The 15,087-nt window shown below is 41.2% G+C and overlaps 1 protein-coding gene across 5 annotated transcripts in view; it reads left to right on the forward strand.

The window, feature by feature from the left end:
• The window catches only part of LOC139756811 (uncharacterized), a 374,339-nt gene that overhangs the window by 117,425 nt on the left and 241,827 nt on the right, over positions 1-15,087 (forward strand). The window lies entirely within an intron of this gene.

Here is a 15,087-nt window from a genome sequence, read left to right on the forward strand (position 1 = left end):
CAAACACCTGATCCACACATCCTCTACCACTTCTGAAACCACACTGCTCTTCCCCAATCTGATACTCTGTACATGCCTTCACCCTCTCAATCAATACCCTCCCATATAATTTACCAGGAATACTCAACAAACTTATACCTTTGTAATTTGAGCACTCACTCTTATCCCCTTTGCCTTTGTACAATGGCACTATGCACGCATTCCGCCAATCCTCAGGCACCTCACCATGAGTCATACATACATTAAATAACCTTACCAACCAGTCAACAATACAGTCACCCCCTTTTTTAATAAATTCCACTGCAATACAATCCAAACCTGCTTCCTTGCCGGCTTTCATCTTCCGCAAAGCTTTTACTACCACTTCTCTGTTTACCAAATCATTTTCCCTAACCCTCTCACTTTGCACACCACCTCGACCAAAACATCCTAGATCTGCCACTCTATCATCAAACACATTCAACAAACCTTCAAAATATTCACTCCATCTCCTTCTCACATCACCACTACTTGTTATCACCTCCCCATTTGCGCCCTTCACTGAAGTTCCCATTTGTTCCCTTGTCTTACGCACTTTATTTACCTCCTTCCAGAACATCTTTTAATTCTCCCTAAAATATATATATATATATATATATATATATATATTTTTTTTTTTTCCAAAAGAACGAACAGAGAAGGGGGCCAGGTGAGGGTATTCCCTCAAAGGCCCAGTCCTCTGTTCTTAACGCTACCTCGCTATCGCGGGAAATGGCGAATAGTATGAAAAAAAAAAAAAAAAATATATATATATTTTTCTTTTTTTTTCTTTGTCGCTGTCTCCCGCATTTGCGAGGTAGCGCAAGGAAACAGACGAAAGAAATGGCCCAACCCACCCCCATACACATGTATATACATACGTCCACACACGCAAATATACATACCTACACAGCTTTCCATGGTTTACCCCAGACGCTTCACATGCCCTGATTCAATCCACTGACAGCACGTCAACCCCGGTATACCACATCGATCCAGTTCACTCTATTCCTTGCCCTCCTTTCACCCTCCTGCATGTTCAGGCTCCGATCACACAAAATCTTTTTCACTCCATCTTTCCACCTCCACTTTGGTCTCCCACTTCTCCTTGTTCCCTCCACCTCCGACACATATATCCTCTTGGTCAATCTTTCCTCACTCATTCTCTCCATGTGCCCAAACCATTTCAAAACACCCTCTTCTGCTCTCTCAACCACGCTCTTTTTATTTCCACACATCTCTCTTACCCTTACGTTACTTACTCGATCAAACCACCTCACACCACACATTGTCCTCAAACATCTCATTTCCAGCACATCCATCCTCCTGCTCACAACTCTATCCATAGCCTACGCCTCGCAACCATACAACATTGTTGGAACCACTATTCCTTCAAACATACCCATTTTTGCTTTCCGAGATAATGTTCTCGACTTCCACACATTCTTCAAGGCTCCCAGGATTTTCGCCCCCTCCCCCACCCTATGATTCACTTCCACTTCCATGGTTCCATCTGCTGCCAGATCCACTCCCAGATATCTAAAACACTTTACTTCCTCCAGTTTTTCTCCATTCAAACTTACCTCCCAATTGACTTGACTCTCAACCCTACTGTACCTAATAACCTTGCTCTTATTCACATTTACTCTTAACTTTCTTCTTTCACACACTTTACCAAACTCAGTCACCAGCTTCTGCAATTTCTCACATGAAGCAGCCACCAGCGCTGTATCATCAGCGAACAACAACTGACTCACTTCCCAAAGTCTCTCATCCACAACAGACTTCATACTTGCCCCTCTTTCCAAAACTCTTGCATTCACCTCCCTAACAACCCCATCCATAAACAAATTAAACAACCATGGAGACATCACACACCCCTCCCGCAAACCTACGTTCACTGAGAACCAATATATATATATATATATATATATAAAAAGCGAGATATACATAAGTATACGTATGTAAGTAGGAGAGATGGCCAGAGAGCGTTATTGGATTACGTGTTAATTGACAGGCGCGCGAAAGAGAGACTTTTGGATGTTAATGTGCTGAGAGGTGCAACTGGAGGGATGTCTGATCATTATCTTGTGGAGGCTAAGGTGAAGATTTGTATGGGTTTTCAGAAAAGAAGAGTGAATGTTGGGGTGAAGAGGGTGGTGAGAGTAAGTGAGCTTGGGAAGGAGACTTGTGTGAGGAAGTACCAGGAGAGACTGAGTACAGAATGGAAAAAGGTGAGAACAATGGAAGTAAGGGGAGTGGGGGAGGAATGGGATGTATTTAGGGAATCAGTGATGGATTGCGCAAAAGATGCTTGTGGCATGAGAAGAGTGGGAGGTGGGTTGATTAGAAAGGGTAGTGAGTGGTGGGACGGAGAAGTAAGATTATTAGTGAAAGAGAAGAGATAGGCATTTGGACGATTTTTGCAGGGAAAAAATGCAATTGAGTGGGAGTTGTATAAAAGAAAGAGACAGGAGGTCAAGAGAAAGGTGCAAGAGGTGAAAAAGAGGGCAAATAAGAGTAGGGGTGAGAGAGTATCATTAAATTTAGGGAGAATAAAAAGATGTTCTGGAAGGAGGTAAATAAAGTGCGTAAGACAAGGGAGTAAATGGGAACTTCAGTGAAGGGCGCAAATGGGGAGGTGATAACAAGTAGTGGTGATGTGAGAAGGAGATGGAGTGAGTATTTTAAAGGTTTGTTGAATGTGTTTGATGATAGAGTGGCACATATAGGGTGTTTTGGTCGAGGTGGTGTGCAAAGTGAGAGGGTTAGGGAAAATGATTTGGTAAACAGAGAAGAGGTAGTAAAAGCTTTGCGGAAGATGAAAGCCGGCAAGGCAGCAGGTTTGGATGGTATTGCAGTGGAATTTATTAAAAAAGGGGGTGACTGTATTATTGACTGGTTGGTAAGGTTATTTAATGTATGTATGACTCATGGTGAGGTGCCTGAGGATTGGCGGAATGCGTGCATAGTGCCATTGTACAAAGGCAAAGGGGATAAGAGCAAATTACAGAGGTATAAGTTTGTTGAGTATTCCTGGTAAATTATATGGGAGGATATTGATTGAGAGGGTGAAGGCATGTACAGAGCATCAGATTGGGGAAGAGCATTGTGGTTTCAGAAGTGGTAGAGGATGTGTGGATCAGGTGTTTGCTTTGAAGAATGTATGTGAGAAATACTTAGAAGAGCAAATGGATTTGTATGTAGCATTTATGGATCTGGAGAAGGCATATGATAGAGTTGATAGAGATGCTCTGTAGAAGGTATTAAGAATATATGGTGTGGGAGGAAAGTTGTTAGAAGCAGTGAAAAGTTTTTATCGAGGATGTAAGGCATGTGTACGTGTAGGAAGAGAGGAAAGTGATTGGTTCTCAGTGAATGTAGGTTTGCGGCAGGGGTGTGTGATGTCTCCATGGTTGTTTAATTTGTTTATGGATGGGGTTGTGAGGGAGGTGAATGCAAGAGTTTTGGAAAGAGGGGCAAGTATGAAGTCTGTTGGGGATGAGAGAGCTTGGGAAGTGAGTCAGTTGTTGTTCGCTGATGATAGAGCGCTGGTGGCTGATTCATGTGAGAAACTGCAGAAGCTGGTGACTGAGTTTGGTAAAGTGTGTGAAAGAAGAAAGTTAAGAGTAAATGTGAATAAGAGCAAGGTTATTAGGTATAGTAGGGTTGAGGGTGAAGTCAATTGGGAGGTGAGTTTGAATGGAGAAAAACTGGAGGAAGTAAAGTGTTTTAGATATCTGGGAGTGGATCTGGCAGCGGATGGAACCATGGAAGCGGAAGTGGATCTTAGGGTGGGGGAGGGGGCGAAAATGCTGGGAGCCTTGAAGAATGTGTGGAAGTCGAGAACATTATCTCGGAAAACAAAAATGGGTATGTTTGAAGGAATAGTGGTTCCAACAATGTTGTATGGTTGCAAGGCGTGGGCTATGGATAGAGTTCTGCGCAGGAGGATGGATGTGCTGGAAATGAGATGTTTGAGGACAACGTGTGGTGTGAGGTGGTTTGATCGAGTAAGTAACGTAAGGGTAAGAGAGATGTGTGGAAATAAAAAGATCGTGGTTGAGAGAGCAGAAGAGGGTGTTTTGAAATGGTTTGGGCACATGGAGAGAATGAGTGAGGAAAGATTGACCAAGAGGATGTATGTGTCAGAGGTGGAGGGAACGAGGAAAAGTGGGAGACCAAATTGGAGGTGGAAAGATGGAGTGAAAAAGATTTTGTGTGATCGGGGCCTGAACATGCAGGAGGGTGAAAGGAGGGCAAGGAATAGAGTGAATTGGATCGATGTGGTATACCGGGGTTGACGTGCTGTCAGTGGATTGAATCAGGGCATGTGAAGCGTCTGGGGTAAACCATGGAAAGCTGTGTAGGAATGTATATTTGCGTGTGTGGACGTATGTATATACATGTGTATGGGGGTGGGTTGGGCCATTTCTTTCGTCTGTTTCCTTGCGCTACCTTGCAAACGCGGGAGACAGCGACAAAAAAAAAAGAAAAAAAATTTATATATATATATATATATATATATAGAGAGAGAGAGAGAGAGAGAGAGAGAGAGAGAGAGAGAGAGAGATTTTTGGATGTTAATGTGCTGAGAGGTGCAACTGAAGGGATGTCTGACCATTATCTTGTGGAGGCTAAGGTGAAGATTTGTATGGGTTTTCAGAAAAGAAGAGTGAATGTTGGGGTGAAGAGGGTGGTGAGAGTAAGTGAGCTTGGGAAGGAGACCTGTGTGAGGAAGTACCAGGAGAGACTGAGTACAGAATGGAAAAAGGTGAGAACAATGGAAGTAAGGGGAGTGGGGGAGGAATGGGATGTATTTAGGGAATCAGTGATGGATTGCGCAAAAGACTCTTGTGGCATGAGAAGAGTGGGAGGTGGGTTGATTAGAAAGGGTAGTGAGTGGTGGGATGAAGAAGTAAGATTATTAGTGAAAGAGAAGAGAGAGGCATTTGGATGATTTTTGCAGGGAAAAATGCAATTGAGTGGGAGATGTATAAAAGAAAGAGACAGGAGGTCAAGAGAAAGGTGCAAGAGGTGAAAAAGAGGGCAAATGAGAGTTGGGGTGAGAGAGTATCATTAAATTTTAGGGTGAATAAAAAGATGTTCTGGAAGGAGGTAAATAAAGTGCGTAAGACAAGGGAGCAAATGGGAACTTCAGTGAAGGGCGCAAATGGGGAGGTGATAACAAGTAGTGGTGATGTGAGAAGGAGATGGAGTGAGTATTTTGAAGGTTTGTTGAATGTGTTTGATGATAGAGTGGCAGATATAGGGTGTTTTGGTCGAGGTGGTGTGCAAAGTGAGAGGGTTAGGGAAAATGATTTGGTAAACAGAGAAGAGGTAGTAAAAGCTTTGCGGAAGATGAAAGCCGGCAAGGCAGCAGGTTTGGATGGTATTGCAGTGGAATTTATTAAAAAAGGGGTGACTGTATTATTGACTGGTTGGTAAGGTTATTTAATGTATGTATGACTCATGGTGAGGTGCCTGAGGATTGGCAGAATGCGTACATAGTACCATTGTACAAAGGCAAAGGGGATAAGAGTGAGTGCTCAAATTACAGAGGTATAAGTTTGTTGAGTATTCCTGGTAAATTATATGGAAGGGTATTGATTGAGAGGGTGAAGGCATGTACAGAGCATCAGATTGGGGAAGAGCAGTGTGGTTTCAGAAGTGGTAGGGGATGTGTGGATCAGGTGTTTGCTTTGAAGAATGTATGTGAGAAATACTTAGAAAAGCAAATGGATTTGTATGTAGCATTTATGGATCTGGAGAAGGTATATGATAGAGTTGATAGAGATGCTCTGTGGAAGGTATTAAGAATATATGGTGTGGGAGGCAAGTTGTTAGAAGCAGTGAAAAGTTTTTATCGAGGATGTAAGGCATGTGTACGTGTAGGAAGAGAGGAAAGTGATTGGTTCTCAGTGAATGTAGGTTTGCGGCAGGGGTGTGTGATGTCTCCATGGTTGTTTTATTTGTTTATGGATGGGGTTGTTAGGGAGATGAATGCAAGAGTTTTGGAAAGAGGGGCAAGTATGAAGTCTGTTGGGGATGAGAGAGCTTGGGAAGTGAGTCAGTTGTTGTTCGCTGATGATAGAGCGCTGGTGGCTGATTCATGTGAGAAACTGCAGAAGCTGGTGACTGAGTTTGGTAAAGTGTGTGAAAGAAGAAAGTTAAGAGTAAATGTGAATAAGAGCAAGGTTATTAGGTACAGTAGGGTTGAGGGTCAAGTCAATTGGGAGGTAAGTTTGAATGGAGAAAAACTGGAGGAAGTAAAGTGTTTTAGATATCTGGGAGTGGATCTGGCAGCGGATGGAACCATGGAAGCAGAAGTGGATCATAGGGTGGGGGAGGGGGCGAAAATGCTGGGAGCCTTGAAGAATGTGTGGAAGTCGAGAACATTATCTCGGAAAGCAAAAATAGGTATGTTTGAAGGAATAGTGATTCCAACAATGTTGTATGGTTGCGAGGCATGGGCTATGGATAGAGTTGTGCGCAGGAGGATGGATGTGCTGGAAATGAGATGTTTGAGGACAATGTGTGGTGTGAGGTGGTTTGATCGAGTAAGTAACGTAAGGGTGAGAGAGATGTGTGGAAATAAAAAGAGCGTGGTCGAGAGAGCAGAAGAGGGTGATTTGAAATGGTTTGGGCACATGGAGAGAATTAATGAGGAAAGATTGACCAAGAGGATATATGTGTCGGAGGTGGAGGGAACGAGGAGAAGTGGGAGACCAAATTGGAGGTGGAAAGATAGAGTGAAAAAGATTTTGTGTGATCGGGGCCTGAACATGCAGGAGGGTGAAAGGAGGGCAAGGAATAGAGTGAATTGGATCGATGCGGTATACCGGGGTTGACGTGATGTCAGTGGATTGAATCAGGGCATGTGAAGCATCTGGGGTAAACCATGGAAAGCTGTGTAGGTATGTATATTTGCGTGTGTGGACGTATGTATATACATGCGTATGAGGGTGGGTTGGGCCATTTCTTTCGTCTGTTTCCTTGCGCCACCTCGCAAACGCGGGAGACAGCGACAAAAAAAAAAATATATATATATATATATATTTTTTTTTTTTTTTTTTTACACTTTGTTGCTGTCTCCCGTATATATATATGTATATGTATATACACACACATACATATGCACATATACACACATACACACATACATACATATATACATATGAAAAATGTAAGAAATAATTTAGAAAACTGAAACTTCTAGCTGGAAATAAAATGAAAAATGAATGTCACATAATGGTTCAACCTCTGGCTATGGAAAGGGGAGATGTATAATTTATTTACACAAACGTCAATAGTAGTTTTCATCAATTTAACCACTGTATCCTACTGCCTGGTCCACTTCTCTTATCATGAAACAGGAATATTGGCTTATGATGTTTCTCATAAAGGTATATGATGATAAAGATCTCACTTGATTGACCTTATTTGTCAAGATTAAAGGGAATGTACTCATTTTCGTGTGTAGATAAGATGTATTTTATGTGTCAAGTTGAAAAAACCTTGAAGATATTGTTTCATGTATCAGTGCTGCTAATGGAATATTTTGTATCATATGTCTAGGAAATGGTTATCTTTTTCTTCCTTAAGGGAATAGATACATATAAGATTTTAAAGGGCAGTTTAGAATTTTGCACATTTTTTATTTTTATAAGAAACATCATAGGCACTGCACCTTGTTGTTTTTTCGTATACTTTATAGAACTTTTGTATTTTTGATTGCTTTCCAAAAAGATATACTTGTATATTTGTCATTTTTTATCCTTGGGGATCAGGGAGAAAGAGTACTTTCCATGTATTCCCTGCTCGTCGTAGAAGGTAACTAAAAAGGGATGGAATGGGGGCTGGAAATTGTACTCTCCCATTTTTTTTTACTTTTCCAAAAAAAAGGAACAGAGAAGGGGGCCAAGTGAGGATATTCCCTCTAAGGCTGAATCCTCTGTACTTAATGCTACCTCGTTAATGCGGGAAATGGCAAATATGTATGAGAAAAAATTTCTTTTTTGTTTCTACTGGTGCTGCATATTTGCATATTGCCATGATAAGGGTGCACATTGAATTCATTTCACTCATGGATGAAAAAGATTAGGGGGAACTTCACCACATTTCTTATGATTCATTGTGATTCCCACAAGTATGTATTTCCTAACATATCTTAGTATTGTACAAAGGCAAAGGGGATAGAGGTGAGTGTTCAGATTACAGAGGTATAAGTTTATTGAGTATTCATGTGAAATTATATGGTAAGGCATTGATTGAGAGGGGTAAAGGCATGTACAGAGCATCAGATTGGGGAAGAGCAGTGTGGTTTCAGAAGTGGTAGAGGATGTGTTTGTCAGGTGTTTGCTTTGAAGAATGTATGTGAGAAATACTTAGAAAAACAGATGGATTTGTATGGAGCTGGAGAAGGCATATGATAGGGTTGATAGAGATGCTTTGTGGAAGGTATTAAGAGTATATGCTGTGGGAAGTAAGTTGCTAGAAGCAGTGAAAAGTTTTTACTTAGGATGTAAGGTATGTGAATGAGTAGGAAGAGAGGAAAGTGATTGGTTCCTAGTGAATGTTGGTTTGCAGTAGGGATGCGTGATGTCTCCATGGTTGTCTAATTTGTTTATGGATGGGGTGGTTAGGGAGGAGAATGCAAGAGTTTTGGAGAGAGGGGCAAGTATGCAGTCTCTTGTGAATGAGAGGGCTTGGGAAGTGAGTCTGTTGTTGTTTGCTGATGATACAGCGCTGGTGGCTTATTCGGGTGAGAAACTGCAGAAGTTGGTGACTGAGTTTGATAAAGTGTTTGAAAGAAGAAGGCTGAGGGTAAATGTGAATAAGAGCAAGGTTATTTGGTTCAGTAGGGTTGAGGGACAAGTTAAGTGGGAGGTAAGCTTGAGTGGAGAAAAACTGGAGGAAGTGAAGTGCTTTGAATATTTGGGAGTGGATTTAGCAGTGGATGGAACCATGGAAGTGGAAGTGAGTCACAGGGTGGAGGAGGGGGCGAAAGTTCTGGGAGCATTGAAGAATGTGTGGAAGGCGAGAACGTTATCTCAGAGAGCAGAGATGGGTATGTTTAAAGGAATAGTAGTTCCAATAATGATATGTGGTTGCGAGGCATGGGCTATAGATAGAATTGTGTGGAGGGTGGATGTGTTGGAAATGAAATGTTTGAGGACAGTATGTGGTGTGAGGTGGTTGATCGAGTAAGTAATGAAAGGGTAAGAGAGATGTGTGGTAATAAAAAAGAGTGTGGTTGAGAGAGTAGAAGAGGGTGTATTGAAATGGTTTGGTCACATAAGGAGAATGAGAGGGGAAAGATTGACAAAGAGGATATATGTGTCAGAAGTGGGAGACCAAATTGGAGGTGGAAGGATGGAGTTAAAAAGATTTTGAGCAATCGGAGCTTGAACATACAGGAGGGTGACAGGCGTGCATGGAATAGAGTGAATTGGAACGAAGTGGTATACTGGGGTGGACGTGCTATCATTGGATTGAACCAAGGCGTGTGAAGCATCATGGGTAAACCATGGAAAGTTTGTGGGCCTGGATGTGAAAAGGGAGCTGTGGTTTTGGTGCATTACACATAACAGCTAGAGGCTGAGTGTGAGTGAATGTGACCTTTTTGTCTTTTCCTAGCGCTACCTCACGCGCACACAGGGTGAAGTGTGGTGCTATTTCATGTGTGGCAGTGTGGCGATGGGAATGGATGAAGGCAGCAAGTATGAATATGTACATGTGTATATGTCTGTGTATGTATACTTTGAAATGTATGGGTATGTATATGTGCGTGTGTGGGCATTTACGTATATACATTTATAGGTGGGTGGGTTTGGCCAGTCTTTCATCTGTTTCCTTGTGCTACCTCGCTAACACGGGAGACAGCGACTAAGTATAATAAAATAGATAATATTTATTTCTATCAATTAATTATACTTTGTTGTTGTCTCCTGCGCTAGCGAGGTAGCGCAAGGAAACAGACGAAAGAATGGCCCAACCCACCCACATACACATGTATATACATACACGTCCACACACGCACATATACATTCCTATACATCTCAACGTATACATATATATTCACACACAGACATATACATATATACACATGTACATAATTCATACTGTCTGCCCTTATTCATTCCCGTTGCCACCCCGCCACATATGATATAACAACCCCCTCCCCCCAAATGTGCATGAGGTAGCACTAGGAAAAGACAACAAAGGCCACATTCTCTAGCTGTCATGTATAATAGACCGAGACCATAGCTCCCTTTCCACATCCAGGCCCCTTAGAACTTTCCATTGTTTGCCCCAGACGCTTCACATGCCCTGGTTCAATCCATTGACAGCACGTCGACCCAGGTATACCACATCGTTCCAATTCACTCTATTCCTTGCATGCCTTTCACCCTCCTACATGTTCAGATCCCGATCACTCAAAATCTTTTTCACTCCATCTTTCCACCTCCAATTTGGTGGAAAGTGTACCAAGTGTTTTTTTCTCATATTTTTGTTAATTGAACATTGATATTTGTAATGTGCTGTCACATGTTTGAATTTCAGCTTAGGGCAAAGACAATCCTGATGTTAGAAAGTTAATCATGTGCAAATTCTGTTTGTGTGAAGTTAGTACCAGTTAGGGTCAGTAGTACTCTCATCTTGTGTTGTAGCACAGTACTTTGACCAAATAAGTATGCTCTCAGATGCTTATAGGGCCTTGTCTTGGAAGTTAAATGATTTTTCATTCATCAAAAACTACATTCCTCTCATTTGTGGTCTTGTCTGTTGAGCATGAATTCTTTACAGTACAATCTGGGAAAGATTGAAGCTAGGGCCTTCTAACCCTCTGTTGTATTTGGGGGATGAATGTTGGTTTCCCCAACTTTTACTTGTTTTCAGCCCACCTTTGACCAGTCAGAGACCTGCACTAAGATGATGTCATTGATCCACCCATTCCTGGCCACCTGGCAGCTCAGAATTCTCTTGGATATTGTGATGACCAGATTTGTTTTGCCTAACTGGTCTTTTTCCATCGCGTATTTTAGTATTTTTAATTTATTTTTGTATATTAGTTTATTAATGTGCTTTTAGTGTTTTTAGGATATCTTATCTATCTTATTTTATTATTTATTTTATTTTGCTTTGTAGCTGTCTCCCGTGTTAGCGAGGTAGCACAAGGAAACAGACGATAGAATGGCCCAACCCACCCACATACACATGTATATACATACACATCCACACGTGCAAATATACATACCTATACATCTCAATGTATACATATATATACACACAGACTTATACATATATACACATGTACATAATTCATACTGTCAGCCTTTATTCATTCCCATCACCACCCTGCCACACATGCAATAACAACCCCTTCCCCCCTCATGTGCGCGAGGTAGCACTAGGAAAAGACAACAAAGGCCACATTCGTTCACACTCAGTCTCTAGCTGTCATCTATCTTTGTATATATTTTATGCCTGTTCCCAGCTGGAACTCCCTCCAGGGAGTGGCCACAGCAATATAGTCTCCATAACTACTGAAAATCTAGTGCTGCTCATATCCTTCAGTGCCTCACTCTTAACAGGCCACTGACGGAGGGCAGCTCTAGTGCATTGTTTGCAGAGGCTCCTACCTGTGTCTGTACTGACTATTACTACCATCTGATGCTCCTGCCTAATGTTCCTACTTATTACTTCTACTTTATGTTTCTCTTTAATGCTCCTGCCAAAATGCTCCTACCTACTGCTTCTAACTACTCCTCATACGATTTTGCCAAAGTTCATGGCTAGCGCATAGTGCTAAACATAGGAGGATCTAGTTACGTAAAATTAGCTGTGTGAGTTGAAGAAAGATTGTATGTTTGTGGACAGAATGTCAGTAGTCCGTTTGTAGGTAAGGCAGAAAGAAAAGATGTCTACTTGGGTCAGAGGAGTGCAATCTGACAACCACTGAAGTGCTGACTCCCTACGCAGCTGTCAATAACCCTGCTGATACCACCCACGCGGGTAATACTGATAGTATACTTCCCTGGTCATCGGCTGTCTACTATCATATGTAAATATATGTATACTTTATACATACATTTTTTCCTTGTACCCATATAGTGTTGGCACCTGAAGAAATGGCCTCATGTGCTCACATCTACCCTTTAGTTGTCATGTATAATGCACTGAAACCAGAGCCCTTGAATGGAACACTCAGAATGAAACTTTTTCTTCCCAGTGACTGAGGTCTGGACCACACAAATGCTGTGGTTGCTTTATGGTAGTAGACTTTAGTGTTTTGACATCAGCTAGAGCACTTATGGGGAAATTCAACCTTGAAGCCCCTCTGCAACAACATGGCAAGGCTGCAAGCCAAATGGGTCACCTTTTATGTAACAGTTTCTTTTCGATAGAAAGCAGAGATCCTCCAAGAGCACTTCTAGAAATCTCTGAAATCCTTAGGTTGGTGGACTGATGTAGTGAACCTTAGAAAAAAAAAAGGTACACTTTGATTCTAGGATGGGGCTTCCATTCTTTTGGGGGTCATGTAGGTGCAGGCCTTTGGGTGGAGGAGCATAAGTCTTTTCATATCAACAAAATGGAGCTGGTCATATGGATTTTTTTCCCACAATGTCTTGAGCCTGGGTTGTGGAATTCATTTCTGATGGACTATACTATGACCTCCTGAACAAAGTTTCTTGCAAATCCCTGCGTAATATTCAATGGGAAAGATTTTCCTCGTTAATGTCTTAAAGACTTCCTTTCCAAACCTCATATCTCCAAGGAGTATATACTATTTGAGCAGATGCCCCATCAAAATCCAACTCTGTTGACAGAAGTGTCTAAGGAAACGATGCTTTCAGTTGGATTGTCTTTGACGATCTAGCACTTTTATAAACAGAATTTTCCGTAGGAATAGGTGCTTTCCTTTGGATTCCTCCTTTAGTTTTGGCAACATAGATGTATCTCTGCCATCAGAATTAGTGCATTATTACCAACATACATATCTCCATTTTTCGAATAGGGACATTTGCAACTGGCACTCTGTCCTTAGATTGGAATTGTTGTAATCTAGGAAAAGTTCTTTTTAGATTAGGAATGCTGGTACAACTAAAGTATGGGACAAACAACCTTGGTGCTAGAGAGTCCTTTAGCTTTTCCTTGCTTATTGGCTGATATCTCAAAATTTGTGCACCACTTTAGGCTTTCTCGCAAGGATTTAAACCTAAATGGGCTAGGTTCTGAACTTTGCATTATGAATTTTCTCAAACACCTCTCCTGGCAGAGGCCTGGAGATTGACTGAAAAATGGCTTCTTGAGATTATAATAGTCTGTCTGAAAAGCCTTTCAGTCCTTTTGTCAAAAATCTGATATCTCAAATGTGACTAAGCCTTGTATATAGAATTCTTTTTTAGACTTTTCTCAAAATAAGTCTAGTAACAAGAATTTGTATCCTTGTTTTTATTTTTATTCCCCTTGGTGCACACTAGTTTATTTGGCCTCTTCAGTGTACTCTTATCCCATAGGTACCCAGATATTGTTTTCTTAAGAATTGAGGTGCAACTTTTCCTAATGTTGGAAAAACACATTTTTATATTTTACCAGACTGACCAATCCTAAGTATGCTGATGTATTTGTAACTTTTTTATATGTATTACTAGTGCAGAAAAAGATAGAATCATTATCTTTTTTTGTAAATTAAGTCTTGATCATTATTATTTTAGGAAGAACATTATTTACTTGATTGGATAATCATAAGTATAGGAGGCTGTGCATACTACTGGTGATCCTTCCCAACAGAAGGCAAGCAACTATCCACCATGGTCACTAGTAGGTTACTAATGCCTCTGGGCAGCTCCAGTGATTCATTCTTTGTTTGTATTGCAATCTATTTCCACCCAGTGGAGCTTGCAGTGTGTGCATAATTCAGCTTGTGGTGGGACATAATGTGAAGATTGATGCCAATAGCACCAGGCTATGGTGGTTGCTAGTTGATTCCTATAGGACTGAGAGGGATTAATCTCTTGGCTTTGTCTGTTAGGGTCTTTTTGAGGTAAACTTTTTTGATCTTTCCTATTGAGGAGGCTGGTTACTTCTTCACTGCAACCCAAGTTGGAGCTTTCTGAATTCCTTTGCATTATACAATCTAATCTTTGTTTCTGACAGTTTAACTCCTCGCCTTATCAAAAATTTTTACATATAGGATTGGTATTTAGAAGGAGACTTAGTGAATTTCATACTCTGCCCAGATTTGAGAATATTCATTTTGATGACACCCTTTTACCGGTTAGCATAACCCAAGCTGTCTGAATCTTGGATGGAATTGAAGTTAACAGATTTGGAAATGGTTTCATTATCATGAACTCTTGGTGGATGACTCTGCTTCATGCTTAGTTAAGTCTTGTGGAATTTTTTTGACTTCTCTAGAGATAATCAGTCACAACATTTATTTGTGCAATTTGAGACTTTGAAGCCCTTTTTGGCGGGCAGTTTATCCCTATGTGGTTATTGGCTTAACTAGACTTTGTGTTAGAGCGAATTGTGTGAGAAAATTATTTCTGCTTTGGCCTTCCTGCATTGGAAAAAATTAGCACTTGTCCACCACCCTTGTATAGAATACATTTAGTGTAGATGTAGGTCAGCCCTGTGTGGCTCAAGGGATTCCTTCTCAGCTGAGACAGATTTTAGTGTGCCCCTATTTCACCACAGCATTTCACTTTTGAATTGTATTTGGGTGTAATCTTCGTATATGAAGGTTTTTACTCTTAGACCTCCTATGTGTAGGTGTGCTCTTGTAATTGAGACAGGCCACAGAGAAGTATGTGGGTTTTAGAGTTTGAAAAACCTTTTTGTCTCTTAGGCAGTATCACGTGAGCAGCTTATCTTGGACTCCTTGCCTTGCCAAGTCTTCCCTCCCCTTTTATTGAAAATTTTTATCTCTACCAACTGTTACTCTTGTCTTGATGATGCCCACAGTCCATGAATTCCATGCTGTAAGGCAGTCAGGAGTGAGTGGGTTGATTATGTCATCTCTGGGGCAGTTTCTGGTTGGTTAAAGGTGGTTAAAGGTGG

Source organism: Panulirus ornatus, chromosome 23 (genome assembly GCF_036320965.1).
Source record: "Panulirus ornatus isolate Po-2019 chromosome 23, ASM3632096v1, whole genome shotgun sequence".
Taxonomy (NCBI): domain Eukaryota; kingdom Metazoa; phylum Arthropoda; class Malacostraca; order Decapoda; family Palinuridae; genus Panulirus; species Panulirus ornatus.